We start from the raw sequence: 18,936 nt of genomic DNA on the forward strand, positions 1-18,936 counted from the left end.
TTCAGTCAATCTTTCAGAACTGAAATTGGATGACACATATTACCGATAGGAAATATAACAAGGTAATTGGAAAGAACTATTTTATATGTACATAAAGAGAGAGAGAGAGATACATACTGTATATATAAAATGTATATAATACAGTTGAATATATAGTATATACATTATATAAATACAATAGTTATTTTTACTGGTTAAATAACTTAAACATGAATGCAAATAGAATGACAGGAAACCCTCCGTAATCAGTTTTAAAAATGAATGGGAACTGTACATATAGTCTATCAAATTGATTTCTAAGGGAAAAAAAATCTTAAAAAAAACAATATGAAACCATGGTTTAGTTTCTGAAATTTTGATTTACTTCTCATACCTTATGTAATTTAATCTAAACTTCTTTTTACCTGTATGTGGGGTTATTTATGTCTAGAAAATACGTTTTGTTTCATGTGCCAATGCTGTATTAACTATTGGAATCTGTTCAATAAAGTTGTATCAATATAAAAAATAAATATATAAAATAATTTTGAAAAACTGTTTCCCGTCGCCATTCAACCCTGTCTACACAGGAACGTCTTCTATTCTGTCTGTACTAGAACAGCGATTTGGGTGTTTAAAAATGGAACAATTTGGAAACGAGCTACAGAGTGAACAGTTTTCAGTCACCTCCCTCCACGTACACAAACAGTGCTGCTTTCTCGAAATGCGTTTGCGCACTGTGGTTGCAGTCAATTGCCATGCGCGAATACGGTTTCGCGCAGGCGTGGGGAAAGAAGGACCTAATACGCATGCGTGTGTGGTTCGTTGGAAAATCAAACCGCCAACGGCTGCCTGGTAAACTACAGCTTTTTCGTGTCTTCTGTGGTCTCGTGTGCGCGGAAATATTTCATAAAGTTGCTGTCTGCTCGCAGAACGGGCTGCAAACGGAGATGGAATACAAAGCAGGACATTGGCGTGTATTAATTCGACGTCACCCGGAGCATCAGCCTACGAGCTATTGGTAAGGTATGTAGAACTTCTTTTGTCGTAGTGTCAAATATTTCTTGAGTTCTTTTCATTCAGTAACACCACGTGTTTATAGGTAGAAGTTAAATGGGTCAGGAGGCATTTTGTTTCAATTCTAGACCAGCCAACATTGCTGTCTGATTTGTATTTTTTGCTGTCATTTTAGCGTGGAGAACGTTTAACACTTGCTTTGTTGGGGTCCATAAGTGAACCCCAAGCTCAGAGCTAACTCCGCCCACTTCAGACTTTAGAAAAAAGCACAAAAAATGGGCGGTTGGGTACTGGGAACACTGGGAAGAGGGAAAGAAAAAGGACGGAGTTTTCCAGATGAGGTGGGAGTGACCGTGAGGACCTTGCTGTGTTGGGGACCATAAGTGAACCCCAAAGCTCAGAGCTAACTCCGCCCACTTCAGACTTTTGAAAAATGCACAAAATGGGCGGTTGGATACGGGAACACTGGGAAGAGGAAAGAAAAAGGACGGAGTTTTCCATGAGGTGAGTGGTCAGAGTCACATTCATATCTGTGTTCAGAGTCATATTCATATCTGTGTTCAGAGTCACATTCATATCTGTGTTCAGAGTCACATTCATATCTGTGTTCAGAGTCACATTCATATCTGTGTTCAGAGTCACATTCATATCTGTGTTCAGAGTCACATTCATATCTGTGTTCAGAGTCACATTCATATCTGTGTTCAGAGTCACATTCATATCTGTGTTCAGAGTCACATTCATATCTGTGTTCAGAGTCCCCTGAGGCAGGCTTTCCAGCTTATTCCTACTCTTCCATGAATATGGGCGCAACTTCCGCTCCGTTCTATCTAAATGGGACTTTGCATAGAAATGAGATGCTAAACGTGACTATTAAAGCAATTTTAATACCAAACTACATAAACTTAGACTGCTTAACCTCAAACGGGATAATATTATTATTATTTCTCTAGCCTCTACTGGAGAGTTCAAATTGATGACATTACTTTAGATAACCTACACGGGCATATTTAGCTAACTTTATTAGCTTTATATCAGTATAAAAAGATACATTTCTAGTTTGTGGAGTTGCTGAAATTCTCATTTTACAAACTAATCCCTCTTAAATATGGGAATTATATTTATAAAATTATCCATGACTCAAGTTGCCAGCTCTTCAGTTTGGTAAATGTCAAGTTTTGTATTAAGAATTAATGATAAATTAATACTAAAAGAATCACATCCCCGATGCATTTAGACAGTGGACAGCATGTTGTGAGAGACATATTTAACTTTGTCATAATATTAGTACCATGAACATAGCAACAGGTACTGAGCATAACAGAAAATATGATTCAAAAATTTCAGCTCATTGATTTAACAAAAATGAAGCAGTATTTATTACAGCAAATATTTATTTATTTCAGAACAACCACTGTTGACACTAAATCACTTTAGTAAGCCTTTGGAAAAATCATGTTTTTGCTATTATTGTTACTGTACTGGAAGTTCCACTTCCATTCATAGCTACAGTAGACCCCCAGGAATAATGTGGTATCCACCTTATTTACTTATCTACAGCTTATAATACAAACAGTGTGAACATGTGATAACAAAAATATAAATATTTACAAATTCCAGAAGAATTCCTATTGAAACAACTGTGGTTCTTTGTTAGCGTCCATAGTTAGCTGCTGTACTAGAATACATGTATTTAATGTAGCCTACTTCCGTTTTGGCACCGGAAGTTTCGCCCATATTCACATTTACAGTAGCGGCCCCAGGAATAAGGGGGATAGTGTGGTGGTGGACTGTGGTGGTCCTGGGCACTACCTGTTGGCTCCAGCACCTCCTAAATGCACAATGGGGATATGTGCACGTCAGTGTCATGGCACTAAAGATTTAATAGCTCACTTGATTTTTGCAGGATGCCACAAAGCTCAAGATTCAGAGAGGACAGTTGGAGGGCTGCTCAGAGGACATAAAGGGCTTCTCTCCTGTTTCGACAAAAAAGAAGACAACCTCTTTTGCCTTGTTGAAACATTCTTGCCAGATGAGGTACCGGTGGAAAGCCTGCCCCATGTATTGTTTTTTGTAGTAAGTGGATCTCAGAAACACTTTAAAGACTCATTTGGATGGTAATGGATGATTTGCTTGTAATTCTTTTCTACTTTTATCATTCTCCCAGGAGCCTCTTGCTAGGCTTCAAGGCAGCTCATGCTATGCATTGACCAGCATTGGGATCCACTCAGGAGTTCCTACAGAGGTAATAATTTTTCCTCTTTAGAGGTAGTTATATGGTATAGTGTAATGCCGGCAAAATGTTTTATTTCCTTCCAGCCGTGTGTATCATATGATACAATATCAGTTATTTTTATAACTGTGTTATCGTCACCTGTAACAACTGCTATCCTGAGGAAGACGGTTCAGGACAATAAGAGCCAAAACTAACAGACTGAAAAACAGCACATATCCCAGAGCAGTTGCAATAATAAACTAGAAAAGCACTCAGAGAGCGCAGACCTCCGCCATTAGCCCTATCTCCCAATAGTGAAGAGTCCTTTAAAAATTCCTAGATCCAGACAATGATCTGGATCAGTCCCAAAATCAAATCAGTTCTTCCTTTTGCCATTTCTGACATTCCCTGGAAATTTCATCAGAATCTATCCATAACTTTTTGGGTTATGTTGCCAACAAACAAACTAACAAACCCTGCCGATCACATAACCTCCTTGGCAGAGGTAATAATAATTGCACTGAATGGAACTGTGCAAAATTTCGTTGTACTTGTGTACAATGACAATAAAGATTCTGGTTCAGATTTTTAGGTTTGATAGTATCCAAATTTTCAAATTTAAAAAACAAAAAAGAAATAGATGTGCAGCATTTTTTTCTAAACCAAAACTGTTGTGGGCAGAAAAAGCACAAGGGCGAGCAAGATGACATACAGAGCTGTGGGATCAACACACACTCTAAGTGGAGAGGGTAGCACCAGTCACAGCTTAGTGTTGATTTTAGAAGAACATATAAACACAGCAACACCCGTCTGATAACTGCTTAACAGCTGGATCACTCTACATGTATGTCTGCATTTTGTGTCTGCTGTAGCTTCTGCCACAAAACACAAGGGATGTGACAAGACATTCAGCTCACGGGACAAGACGAGATTGGGTCCCCTCCTTTTTTGAGTGAATTCAAAAATTGGATAGTACTTTGCAATCAGTGCATACATAAGTGTTCAAAACTTCTAAGTTGACATGATTTGGTGCTTTACCTTGTCTTTCTATTTTTCCTTACTCTTTTTTAAGGTCCTGTTTCTTCTGCTAATAGTGACTAGGACTCCATTACTTTATACTGTCTCCGGTATTCCACTCTTCTAAAAAGATGCCAGTTATCAAGGATTAATAATGGTAAGCCTTGCACAGCATTTGTACATACCTCAATAAATTCTTCAGATTAATCTTTCTTTAAGCAACATGAAGCCATTTTATGTTTATTTTATGTAGTTTACACCAAGCACTGCATTAATCTGGTCATGTAGAAATACCCAGAATACTGCCATGCCACTGCTTTGTCCAGCTTGTTCTCAGTGTTCTGATGATCACACCATATGGGGGCCAATACAGTTTTCTGTGTGAGTCATATGTTTTCATTATGATTGATTTAAAATTCAGTGCCCATCATCTTTGTTACAGCAAAATCCTTTTGTACCCCAAAGCATTTAGGGTAAGTGTACCCATTAGGCCCACCAAAATCTAAGTTCACGTATTTTTCATAGATACTAAGATGGTTTATAAACATGATCATTTGTTAGAATGAAGGATTAATCCCTCATTTGGAGGTATATTTATTTACTTATGCATATTTTAGAGAACAAATTAAAGAAATGTTATGAATAAAGTCAAAAGTCTGGCATGGGCTTAATTGGTACCTAAGTACCATTTAAGCCCACGGTGTTCCAAATAAGCCCACAACCACGTTTATTGACAGAAATTTAAAAAATTATTACATTTTTCAAGTAGTAAACATATATTAATTCAGTAACATGTTATACATGTTAAACACAATTTATTTTTTGAACTTGGCTTTAATGTTTGGCTTGTAACAATGGACCACCACAAACATGACTAAGTAGGCCTAAAACTAATTTTCATTGGCTTCAGTATTTAACATTTCATTGAACATTTTATTTAATATTGACAAAATTTGATTCAATATTGACAAAATAAAAAAATGTGTTTGTTTTTAAAAGTATTAAATGACATTACAGTGAATCAACAATATCTTACTGAACTTGGATTTAATGTTTGGCTGTAACAATGATGATTTTAGGACAGTTGCTGTAATTCCTCTTTTTTGTTGGCATTTTTCTCACTATAAACAAATGATTATGCAAAATTAACTGACATAACAATTCTTCTGGTCAGTGTGTGATCTGTGATGTACTCGTGTTAATGAAGTTAGTATAACAACATCCAACACAGGATTACAGCGAAAAGCTATCAAACCTCAAAATTTCATTTTTTTTCTATTGAAACGCATCAGATGGGCTTAAATGGAACACACTGGGCTTAAATGGTACTACAGTGACTACCAGGGAAATGAAGATAATATGTTCTCACCAAAATTAAACAAATGTTTAAAGAAATGCCTGTAGCCTAAATATGCTGCAAAACTTGCCATCACAGTTATTCCTCTTCTGCCAAACTTTCTGAATTATCAAGGAATTCTTGTTCAAAGTTTTATGTAAGATTTATGTAAAATGAATCAGAAAACACTTAGTTTGTGTACTTATCATTTTTAATCATTAAGCAGTGTATCTATCAGTAGGGCTACATGTATTGACTAGTGATTAGCTCACTATGCTAGCTAGCATGACTCATCTTTTCACATAAAACTAAATAGTAAGAAATTACAAAAAACTACCTGTTTATACACAAAAAAAACAAATTAATAATCTCTCAAATTACATAATATGAATGTACTTAACAAGTCAGTGGCTGAAAATGGTTGAAAAGAGGTTTTTTCTGAGGGTCCCAAAACACCAAAGTTTTGAGGCGACTTTATCTGAGCCTCCTTGAGACTGCACAAATGTAGGCGGGCCTTTTTCAATATCTACAAATGTGATTGGTGTCAAACAAAAACTGACGTATAATTAAGAAATTGTGTGATTGGACAAAATAATGTATAGCATAAGACAGGCCCCTCTTTTTTTTTTTTTTTAATTGACTTCAAAGTCGCAAGTGGGCTTAAATGGTGCCTGGGCTTAATGGGTAGGCTTACCCTAATACAATACAATAATAACTTTATTCATCCCCGAAGGGAAATTATATAGAAATTATATATAAAATTACATATTATATTTACATGTAAAAGCAAATTCTATATTTATTTGGGTGGTCTTACAAGTAAATATATATATAAAGAGCATAGTTTGCAAATATTTATCTTGTGGTTCAACTACCTAAAATCACAATATAACCCTTATGAATGGTTCATACCAAGGTCTTTTGCTAACACTTGTGGTTTGGGCTATTGTGTGTAGCTTTAAATCAGTGTTAATTTCGTCGACTAAAACTATGACTAAAAGTGTTCATCGACAGCTTTGTTTTCCATGACAAAAACTAGACTAAGACTAACAAAAATAGATCTGTGATGACTGAAACTGACAAAAACTAAGTTTAGTGTTTGACTAGAATGTATTGTAGTTTTCGTCACATTCAAAATCCATGATATCTCTCCACTGTGGGTAATTCTGTCAAAAAACAACACAGCTGTAGCTCTTCTGTCTCTCAGCTGTAGAAAGCAGGGACCCCAGGTTTGGCAGGGTGCAGAGAACATCCCACTATGACTTGGTACCAGATTTAAGCAAGACAATAAATGCTTGGACTAAAAGTAAAACCTAAAATGTGAGGACTTTTTATGGACTAAAACTAAATGGACAGAAATGACTAAAATGTGACTGAAACTAAAATTCATTTCACTTAAAGACTAAAACTAAGACTAAAATTAAAAATATTTGCCAGAATTAAAACTGCTTTAAATAATGACATCAATTCAAATTTATGTTTAGTTTTTACAGCAATAGCTATGTCACTTTTTTGTGTGGGTCCATATCTTCTTGGATATGTGAAGGAGGGGGGAGCTCAGTGGATACAAGCCTGGGCACCACAGCTCTAAACTATAAAGGAAAAGCAAATTGCAATTAATATGTCATAACTGTCTCATTATAATCAATAACGGAAAAAGTAATTGGCTGTTGTTAGGTGATTGCTGACTTAATAGCTGGCATTTGTGGGTACATTTGCGTTTCTTCACCATATTCTATTATAGAAATGATCTGTATGTACTGTACACACTGTTTATTTTATTCTGTTGTGCTGATTGTAAGCATGGCTTATTAGAGCCTAGTTTTCTCAAATTTACATCTGTGTAGGCATTAAACTGAAGCACTGAATCACTCTAACTTTGCTTTTTATATGTACTTCCTGCAGAGAGGATGGAGCCAGTCCAAAGTAGAACACCTGATGAACTGTGCTCGAGTCTTCAAGAAGATGAAGTTTCTTGGCCATGTGAAGCTTCCCAAGTGGAAGGCCTTCTTCAGTCAAGACTGGACTCATTACTCTTGAATCATTTAGGGGCAAGTGACTTTATGTTTCATCTTCATGCATTACACCAAGGACTACCTGTCATACATATGGACACAAGCTTTTTTTTTCCAAGATCTAAACTGCTTTGTGAGTATACAGACAAGTTATCAGATGTGTTGAAAGGTTTTTTATTGCAAACATATAACTGCAGAGTTTCTTATTGTTTATCAGAGAGCTTGAATCTTTTGTTAAAAGTAGGAGTATTAGGGCACTACTGCAAAAATCTAGCAAATTAACTGAAATTTCACATGTTTTGTACTGTATTTTTTACAGTAAATTTCTGGCAACCACAGCTGCTTGTAATTTACCGTAAAATTTGAAGTAAGGCAGTATTAAGCTACTACTGTAAAATCTGCAAATATCAGCTGTAATTTCTCATGTTTTTTCCTGTATTTTTTACGGTAAATTTCTGGTAACCACAGCTGCCAGTAATTTACTGTAAAATTTAAGTAGTTACAATAAAATACCGTTAAACATTATACGGGTCTACTGTTTTTATTACTGAGATAGATTGTATTTAGGTTTACAGGATTTCTGGTGTTTTTAAAGTAATTTACCGTAAACAGGTTTGTTTCATTATCATTATTTTTACAGCCAATCCCTGTAGAAATTGTTGTAATAGAGCTGTAATTTCTACATCAAATTACAGTAAGTTGTACAGCAAATTACCATAAATATGGTTACAGTATAACTGTTATTTTTACAGCAAATCCTTGTATAAACGGTTACAATATTGTATTTTTTTAACAGAAATTTACAGTTTAAAAAAAAAACAGGTTTGAACTGTAATATTTACAGTTGTAGAATGAAAACACCGTTTTTTCTCATACATTCTCACCGTAATTTTTACAGTAAATCTCTGGTAACCACAGCTGCCAGCGTTTTACCGTAAATTTAACGGAATTTTTTTTACAGTGTATGGTTCAAAACTTATTAACGTTTTTCTAAACTGTGTCACTTCTTGTTGTATACGACAACCCTGTCTACAGAGACCCTGGGAAGTCAGCCAAGTTCTGGGCTCACTAGAAAATGTTGTTATTCTGCTTTCACAGGAAAAAAAACAAATTAGCGTCTACGACTTATGGTTCAAAAGTTACCAAGCAATTCACAAAGGGGTGTGCCTGCAGCACGGATCCGTGCCGCTGGAGCTCTTAGGGTTAAACTCTTGAATACTGGAAATAGAAATAAAAATCAGCAAGACATCTCTGCTGCTCATTCCCTTTTTTTAGAGCGATGACTCTATCAAAGCTACACTCCACCAGGCCTATTTACCAAACAGCACATTCCTACAAACATTAAACAACTGTTTTTGTTTCAAGGATCTATTTCACACTTCAGGGAGAAAAAATATTCAAATTTGCCCTCCAGAGTTCTGTGTTATGTTGTTGTTTGAACAAAAAAGAACACGTACAAAAACTAAACCACACCTGTAGCTCCGCCTCTTTCTCCTAAAATGGCTCTGATTGGTCCGGTCATTCTCTGATAAGCTTTGTAAGATGGATCAACATCATGATGGACGTGGAATCTGGAAAATTCATCGGCTTTGCAAGGCCAGCGCTGCAGGCCAGGACGCTCTATGTTGGTGTGAGCTCGTCTCCTTCATGAACACAACAACATAAAAACAGATGAGTTCTGTTAACCACAGAAGTATCTTTAGCTTCTCATCGTCTTAACTTAGTCAGGGAAAAATCGTTTTTACAGAATCTAGAGTCACATTCGTCCATGACTAAATTATCTCTGCTGTGCACAGATTTAAAACTGTAAACAGCATCAATATTCCCTAAAACAGGACAGGAAGTAAGAGGAGAAGTTCCCTGAGAACAGCCGTCACTGATGCTAGAGGAAGGACCGTGATTGCTTGAATGAATCTGCTATAAATGCAGATCAATACAGTTGATCAGCTCTGTTTTCTATCAGTCTGACTGTTAATCAGTTCATAGTTTCTGGTTCTCGGTTTGGACCGAACAATGAGAGAACACGCTGCCTTTCTCCGTGTGGCCTCAGACAGAGCTCCTCTGTCGGACCAACACTGATTGGTTTTGGAATCCAGTTAATGAGCAGGTGTGTGTGTTGTGAGTGTGTGTGTGGGTGTGTGTGTAGGTGTGTGTGTGTGTGAGCGGGCCGGCGCTCCATCAGAGCACCATGGGCTATTTGAAATGAGAATTTAGCGGCGGGGATGCACACACACTCTCACACACTCCTGATAGCCACTGTAATTAGTTGGACTCCACTGGAAGCCGCCACGGGGAGAGAGCGGGCGAGCGAGAGAGAGAGGGAGGGAGGGAGGACGTCTGTGATGACTTAATGCAGTGAAATGTTTTCAAATGAAACGCTTTGATTCGGCTGAAGAACCAGATCTGGGTTTGCGCTCGGTTTGTTCCCGTTATCGATGTCTGAAGCTCGCCGTCACCGTCGCCGTCTCATCGGTCCTCCATCGCTCAGAGAGAGGCGGATGAAGAGAGATGCTTGTTTATTTGACATACCAGAGGCTTGCTCTGAAATTAAGCCAACAAAATGTTAAGAACTTTAAAAAGAAAATATTTAAAATGACAAAATCTCTTTTTTTTAATAAGAAGCAGAGGCTGGTTTAACAGTAAGTTGTCTTTGAAAGATTTACTAAAACTCCTGCAGAAGGCCGTTAGGTTTACAGCAGCACCACTGCTCATGCACGCCGTAGAAGAACTGTTGTTCTAAAAATAAAAGGAAAAACTATGAAGTTATGTAGAAAGCAGTATGTAAAAACTTGCTAGCTAATCTTTGTATGTTTTGAGCTGAGAAATACACTTTTAGGGCGCATTCACACCAGAGCTGTTTGGTCCGCTTTAAACGAACTCCCGGATAGTCCGGTTTGTTTGGAACGGTGTGAAACCTCACACGAACTCTGGTGTGGTCCAAACAAGCGGATTCTGGTCCACTTGAAAACAGGGGGTCTCGGTCCGCTTCCAAACTAATCCTGGTGCGGTTCGTTTGAGGTGTGAAAGCAAAGCGGACTAACTTGTGAACCAAAGGCAGGAAATGGCATAAAGCGTAATGATATACAGATTTATATGTGATTTAATTCACTCAAATACATGTCGGTACCTCGCTTGGCATCTGTGTAACCATAGCAACGCGTCGTAGTCGTGCTGATTTATTCGTCTCATGTAAAGAACGGCATGCTGGACAGCTCGCCGCCTCGCTGGCTGCTCTCAATGCCCCAGTGCAAAAGAAGAAACCCAAAGACAGCGTAAATTTTGTGTTTTTTCATTGTTTACGTGGCAAAAAAGACCGGCGGAAGAAGATGGATTTCTGGTTTCGTATTCTTCTATGCCAGTGATACTCAACGTGTGGCTCTTTTGTGGTTATTAGTGGCTCTAATGTCTTTATTTTAAACATTATTCCCTAGAAACCTTAAAAAAAGGAAACCTTGTTGCCCTTTTTCACCATTTTTGTCACTTTTCATCCATTTAAGTTACCTTTTGCCATTAAATACCACTTTTTTCCTACTTTTTTGCCCATTTTTGCCTATTTTAACTACCTTTTACCATTAAATACCATTTTTTCCTACTTTTTTGACCATTTTGCCACTATATTTCAACTTTGTACCCATTTTTTTAACACTTTTATCCTATTTTTGCCTCTTTTCACAGTTTTTCTCCCCATATTCACTCACTTTATTTACCTTTAGTCATTAAATACCACTTTTTTTCTGGTTTTTGCCCATTTTAGCCACTTCTTTTTGCCACTTTTAACCCATTTTTGCCCATTTTTTTAACACTTTTATCCTATTTTTGCCTTTTCACAGTTTTTCTCCCCATTTTCACATTTTGTAATAGAATATAACATTTTTCCTGGTTTTTGCCCATTTTAGCCACTTCTTTTTGCCACTTTTATCCCATTTTTGCCCTTTTTCACCACCACCCACTTTTCACCCATTTTAGCATCCTTTTGCCATTAAATACCACTTTTTCCTACTTTTTTGCCCATTTTTGCCACATTTATCCCATTTTTGACCATTTAAGCTACCTTTTGCCATTAAATACCACTTTTTTGTCCATTTTGCCACTATTTTTCAACTTTTTACCCATTTTTTTTTACCACTTTTATCCTATTTTTACCCCTTTTCAGAGTCCCCCCCCCCCCCCGTTTTTGCCCCTCTAACATACTGTTATTGCTACTTCAAGCTGTTTTTGCCACTTTTCACCACTTAGATTGTGGCTCTTGCAAAGGTATTTTTCAACAATTTGGCTCTTTGGTTGAGTAGGGTTGAGTAACGCTGCCCATGCCTTCTTTTCTTCCTGGTCGTCGTTTGTTTGTGAAGACACCCTCTTTTATCTTCTTTATTTATCTGTCTGTGTGTAAAGCACTTTGTGCTACATTTTCTTGTATGAAAAGTGCTATATGAATAAAGTTTGACTGATTGATTGATTGATTGACAGCGCCCCTAGTGGGCAGAGGTTGTAGGTGTTCAGACGGTTTGGTCTGTTTGACCAAGGGCAGTGTGAATGCGAACCAAACCAAAGGAAAGTTCAACAACGCTGCAACTTCTATTCCAAAACGGACCGAGTCCCCCGGACTATCAGGTGTGAAAACGACCTTAAAAACTTAACTAGAGATTGCAAGGAAACTTCAAAACACTGTTGAAATCTTTTAAACACACTGAAATCTTCAGACTGCTGCTGAAATGTTAATAAAGCCAAACTACACCATACTCAGACTTCAGGTGGACTGTCTGACCTCAGTCAAAATGAAGTGATGACAAAATTCTGCATACAGCAGTTAAACCGCATGTAAAGATCTGAGAATATGGAAGAAGGTGGCAGATCTTTCTAGATAACGTCAGCATTAAAAATCACTGAAAACAGTCTCTTTGTTGTCAATGCTTCTTATTTTCTACATCCTTTCTCTTCTTGGTTTTTATTCTTAATTTAAACTTTCTAAGAATAATAAATGTGTTTCTATACGATAAACGTTAAAGCGTGTGTCCATGCTTTTATGTTTCATGGTGTTTGTTCGTTTCTCTCTGACTGAATCAGAAATTTACCACAGTCACTCAAACAGCCAAACACACGCTCTCACAGAGGCTTCTGGGAAATGAGTCCTGGCTCCGCCTCCTGCGGGACTCAGGGCCAGAACCTTGATCATCAATTGGCCGGACTACAGGGGCCTTGATGTGTGATTGGTTGACGGCACCTACAAGGTCTGACGCTTGTTTCGTCTCCCTGAGGAAAGCTCGACAAACTGGAGCGCACACGCCAAAATAAAACGCTCACAGACACCATCTGGACACACACCAGTGATGAGGATGAAACACGAGGAAGGGGAAGAGAGGAAGAGGAGCACGGCCTTTAAAGCACATGAAACACAGAGAGAACAGAGGAGGGGGAACAGACGAACCAAGCACAAACATGGTGGAACAATCAGGAGAGTTCTGAGACAATGGAGATGACTGTAAACATGGAGGTCTGCAGAGCTCTGGGTTTAGGAGGAACCTCTAAAAGTGCAACCATCAACCCTAAAATTACAGAGTTAGGACTCTTACACACCTAACCTGTTGGTCTGGTTAAAATTATCCAGTTCTCTCTCCAAATTAGCTCCACTGTTACAAAAACTGTCAGTCAAACCTTAAAAGGTGGGTCTGTCAGAGACTCTAGACCCGGGCTTTTCAAAGTGTGTGAGAGTGAGCCTCCCCTGAGAAGAAATCATTCATCCGGTGGACCCCCACTCACATAAAGGATTCAAATTGAAAACTACAATAAACGACAACATTTCAGTACCCCTTTTTCATTTTTTTTTGGCTATTTTAAAACTTCTTTTTGCCTCCTTTTCCCCATTTTTTCCACCTTTATCCCATTTTTGCCCTTTTTCACCTTTTTGCCCATTTCAGCTGCCTTTCATCATTAAATATCCCTTTTTGTCCCAAATTTTTTTGCTCATTTTTGTGACGTCTTTTTGCCACTTTTTCCCAATTTTTTGCCCTTTTTTCCACCATTTTTTGCAACTTTTGTCCATTTAAGCTACCTTTTGACATTAAACACCACTTGTTTTCTTTTTTCCCAATTTTTACATCTTCTTTTAGACATTTTTTTTTCCCATTTTGCCCTTTTTCAAATATTTTCGCCACTTTTTGCCCATTTAAGACACCTTTTGCCATTGAATACCCCTTGTTTCACCTTTTTTGCCTGTTTTCGCCACTTCTTTTTGCCACTTCATCCCATTTTTGCCCTTTTTCAAAATTTTTTTTGCCACTTTTCACCCATTTATGTTACTTTTTCTCCCACTTTTTTGCCCATTTTGACACTTTTTTTGCCACTTTTATCCCTTTTTCTCCCAATTTTCACCCATGTAAAATACCTTTTGCCATTAAATACCACTTTTTCTGCCCATTTTGAAACTTTTTTGCAACTTTTTACCCATTTTTGCCACTTTAGCCCAAATTTTACATTTTTTCACCATTTTTATCCCAATTTTCACCTGTTTAAGATACATTTTGCCATTAAATACCCCTTGTTTAATCTGTTTTGCCCGTTTTTGCCACTTCTTTTTGCCACTTTATTGCATTTTGGCCCTTTTTCACCATTTTTCTTCCAATTTTCACCCATTTAAGCTACCTTTTGTTTTGCAAATACCACTTTTTTTCCTTGTTTTTGCCCATTTTAGCCACTTTTTTTTGCCACTTTTACCCATTTTTGCCTTTTTTCACTAGTTTTTTGTCACTTTTCAACCTTTTCAGCCACCTTTTACCACTAATTACCACTTGTTTCCTCTTTTTTTTTGCACATTTTTGCCACTCTTGACTGCTTTTTGCCCACTTTAGTTACTTCCCACTCATTTTTTTTGTCACTTCTCACCCATTTCTGCGTCTTTCTGACCATTTTTCCACTTTTTCTCCCCATTTTCACCTATTCTTTGCTGCTTTTTGACCATTTTTGCCACCTTTAATCTATTTTTTATTGCTACTTCAAGCTGTTTTTGCCTATTTTCACCTCTTAGATTGTGGCTTTTCCAAAGGTATTTTTCAACAGTTTGGCTCTTTGGTTGAGGGTTGAGTAACACTGCTCTATAGCAGAGTCCCTATAGTAACTATAAGTCTATCCATTTTGCTCCATGCACAGCAGAAGTTAGCAAAGCAAATCACTTTTTTCAGGTTTATGGTTCCGCACCTCCCCTGAAGCTCTGTGGCGCCCCCCAGGGGAGGGCCGCCTCACACTTGTCCACTGCTCTAGACAATATTGGACGAGTCGTGAGTGACATCAGCTGTTTGGATGCTAACGGGGTTTTTGATGCCAATCTGCTGCCACCATAAAAACACTTCCTAAACTTTGGATCCAACTTTGGATGAAGCTATAAACAGACAAACAGACCAGCTGAGCTGAGCTGAGGTGGGTTTGAGCTTCCTTCAGTGTCAATGCCAAATATGCATACTTTAATATCTTCACCCTCTGTGCAGTGTGCAAATTAAAACATGAACTATTTCAACCAAACCAGGTTAAAACCAGCCTGTAAACAAGTTTACTGCTGCTGTAAAAACTACCATTTTAATACTGGGAGTGTGTGTGACTTCTGCTTCTTCTGCAGACAGCCCCTAGTGGTCACTTTGGAAACTGCAGCTTTTTTACACACCTAAAAGCACAATTACACACAAACATGCACTAACACACACCTGAACACACACTGCTGCACACAAACACACAAACACAGTGGAGCAGTGACGCACACACCGATACTCTCCTTTTCTTGCTCTTTCACACCACACACAGACAAACACACACCTCCAAAAAGAACAACTTTTGTTGTCGGGCCCTGGCGTTGCTATGGTGACGGGGTCGAGTCCCCCCAGCATTTTAGCGGAGCACAGCGAGGTTCTTTAACGGTCACATGGAGGGAAAAAAACACTGAAATAAACAAGAGGTTTAGAGCTTTAAGGCAGCACACACTGCAGACATGGTGAAATCTCTCAGCATGCATCTGTCATTGAGTAAGCCTAAACTCAATGACTGCATGTGACACTTTAAAACACAAACAAGAGGCAAGTCTTCATCAGCTTTATACTGCTGAATTTAACAACAGACTGTCTTCATCAATAATCTTTATTATTGTAAACTTTTATTTCTGATGGAAAATAAGACAAAGAAACAAAAACATAGAAATAAATGGTGAATTGCTTCACAGGTGCAAAATATGCTGACCTTTAGTTTAACCTTCTAGGACCCTGCATGGTCATGAAGACCGCATATTTTGGCTTTCCTACAACATAATAATAACTATTGCTATCAGGATTTCTGAGATAATCCAGAATCCTGAATATCAATTTACGTTTCAGCAATTTACTGGAAATATTGGGGGAATTTGCCATAAAATTCTGAAATTTGTTTGAATATCTTGGGGCATCTTTGGGGGGATTTCTGAAAATTATTTTTTATGGAAATTTAAAGGGAAGGTTTTGTTTTTTTAGGAAAGTGATTGCTTTGAAATTTTCAAGTTGTTTTTTGTTTTTTGTTGTTTTGATTTTTGTTGTTGTTATTTAAGATTTTATAAATTTTTTTCATCATTCAACTTACATCCACCAAGTACTCACATTTTTTCCAATTTTCAAATACATGCTCAAATAATAATAAGAAATCAAATAAGGCAAAAAAAAAAAGAATTAATTAATTAATATAAAATATAAAATTAAACAGAAACACACACAGAAAGAAAGATAAAAATCAAGTTTTTACTGAAATATAGAAAAAAAATATTTGTAAATTTTGGGGTATGATTGTGAATTTAGAGAGGGTGTGCTGTGAAAATTTCAGGAATTTTGATGAAAATTAAAGGGAATATTTTTGAAGGTTTATGGGACTTTTCTGTGTTATATCTTTTAAAGTATTATCAAGGAAATGATTTAATTTTTTGTATTGTATATCCTTTATTTTAGCAGGGGAAACATTTTGGGGATACTTATTTTTATTTTTTCTTGGAATTCAATTTGAATTTTGGGGGGGAATTTGGTTTGAAATTTGATGTATTTTCGTAGAAAAATTAGGAATTTATTTGTTAGCAATTTGGAATTTGGGAATTGGGAATTTGAACGGAGAGGATGCTCCAATTTTTCAATATATTTTTTAATATCAGGGAATCTGTCTGGATGTTCTGGGGTAATTTTCTCAAAATCATTCAAGTATTTTCATGGAAATTTGGGGATAGGCATTTGCTATTTTTTGGCATTAGATTTGAATTGTTGGGGGAACTGGTGTGAAATCTCTTAGGTATCTGCATAGAAATTTGGGAAAATTATTTGTTATTTTTTTTAGGAATTTGTTTTTTTTTTTTTTTTTTTGAAAGTGATTGCTTTGAAATTTTCAAGTTTTTATTGAAATATAGGAAAAAAATATAAATTGGTGGGAATTTGATTGTGAATTTAGAGAGGGTGTGCTGTGAAAATTACAAGAATTTTGATGAAAATTACAGGGGAAACATTTTGGGGATGCTTATTTTTATCTTATTTTTTCTTGGAATTCAATTTGAATTGTTGGGGGGAATTTGGTTTGTAATTTTAATGTATTTTCATAGAAAATTGGGGAATTTATTTGTTACCATTTTGGAATTTGGGAATTGGGAATTTGAAGGGGAGAGGGTGCTCCATTTTTCAATATTTTTTTTAATTTCAGGGAATCTGTTTGGATGTTTTGGGGTAATTTTCTCAGAATCATTCAAGCATTTTCTATGTTTTAATGTCCAGTTTTATAGGCTTTGAATCATTTGGAATGTTAAATTCTTTAATCATTTTTTTTATTTTAACCTTGACTGTTTCTTGGCAAATTTTAATGTTTCTTATTTTCATAAATTCTTCCCTTTTCTGCTTTGTCTTTTATCTCTGTCTCTGTTCTTCTTGTCCATCTTTTTGATTATTTTAGTTAACTACTTTTGTGTGCATTAGTCTCTAAACCTTTTTACCATTATACCTTTTTTCAACCACTTTTGTACAACCCTGGAAAGCTCTTTGAACTGCGACTGAACTTGTTTGAAAGGTGCTATATAAATAAAGTTTGATTAATTGATTGATTTTCATGGAAATTTTGGAGATATGCATTCGTTATTTTTTGGCATTAGATATGACTTGTTAGGGGGAATTTGTGTTAAAACCTTTATGCATCTTCATGAAAATTTGGGAAATCTATTTGTTATTTTTTAGGAATTTGATTGGGAATTTGGAAGGTTGTCCAATGAAATTTTCAAAAACTTTACATGGAAATTTCAGGGAATGTGTTTTGAAGTTTGGGGAATTGTCCACCCTTTTCATGGAATTTTGGGGAGTACTTTGATAATTTCTTGTAAATCTGATGAGAAATTAATAAACCGCTACTTAACGACTGCTGAGAGCTCTAAACTTCCACTGGCATAAATACATCCACCTGATCGAGTATATTTGGTACATAAATGCTGCATCCATTACAGCCTGTTTTGCTGCTGACAGCTCTTTAAAAATTTCACCACTTTAGCTTAAAATTTGTCCAAAAAAGACATGGATTTATGCAAGAGTAAGCTTTAAGTCATGGGTATAAGATTCCTTCAGCCGGGAGTAAAACAAGGAAACAGAGCGGACACTTAGAAAGCTATATATGAGATAAAAATAGCCCCGTATGAGCAGCTTACAGTGTACAGCCCTGTCTGTGAAACTCTCGGTGGAGAGGAGCGGGAGAAACAGTATAAGAAAGCGACCTTGGACCGGGCGAGGAGACGCTGTCGAGCTCCACATCAATATTTTAACAGCAGAGTTGACACATCAAAAAAAGAGAGAGGAAAAGAGAGAGAGAGCGGGAGAGAGAGAGGAGGAGAAGAAGAATGCCCAGCGATTCCAGAGTCATCTAAAATTCATGCATGCATCATCGGCGCCATGAATATTCATACAGGGATGAATATTTAAGTACGACTCCTATGGAGAAATTAGGTTCATCTTTACACTTATCAATAATTCGCAGGCCAGGTGAGTCTCATCGGCCGCTAAATAAATCATGTCTGCACACTCTCACAGAAAGAGAAAAGTTTAGACTCAGACTGAAAGGACGGAAAACAACACAAAGTTACACCTTTCTGGGTTTGCAGCAATGCCTTCTGGGTAAGCAGGGAGTGGCACATCAGGGTGAGCTTGAGCTTAATGATAATTAAGGCATGACTGTGTACATTTTATTCTTAAAGGATAGTGTATTATTTCACTGTTAAACACACATTCCTGTCACAGACATTCAATGTGGAGATCCGTGTTAAACTCACAGAAATGTGAGTTTATTAACGCAACCAATGGCACCGTCCCATTTCTACAGGGCGCCCTGTTCGGCTGCTTTCAGCA

At 37.0% G+C, this 18,936-nt stretch overlaps 1 protein-coding gene across 4 annotated transcripts in view; it reads right to left on the reverse strand.

Moving 5' to 3' along the window:
* Positions 1-18,936, reverse strand: part of akap6 (A kinase (PRKA) anchor protein 6) — a 319,977-nt gene that overhangs the window by 114,654 nt on the left and 186,387 nt on the right. The window lies entirely within an intron of this gene.

The sequence above is a fragment of the Cheilinus undulatus genome, linkage group 18 (assembly GCF_018320785.1).
Source record: "Cheilinus undulatus linkage group 18, ASM1832078v1, whole genome shotgun sequence".
Classification (NCBI taxonomy): domain Eukaryota; kingdom Metazoa; phylum Chordata; class Actinopteri; order Labriformes; family Labridae; genus Cheilinus; species Cheilinus undulatus.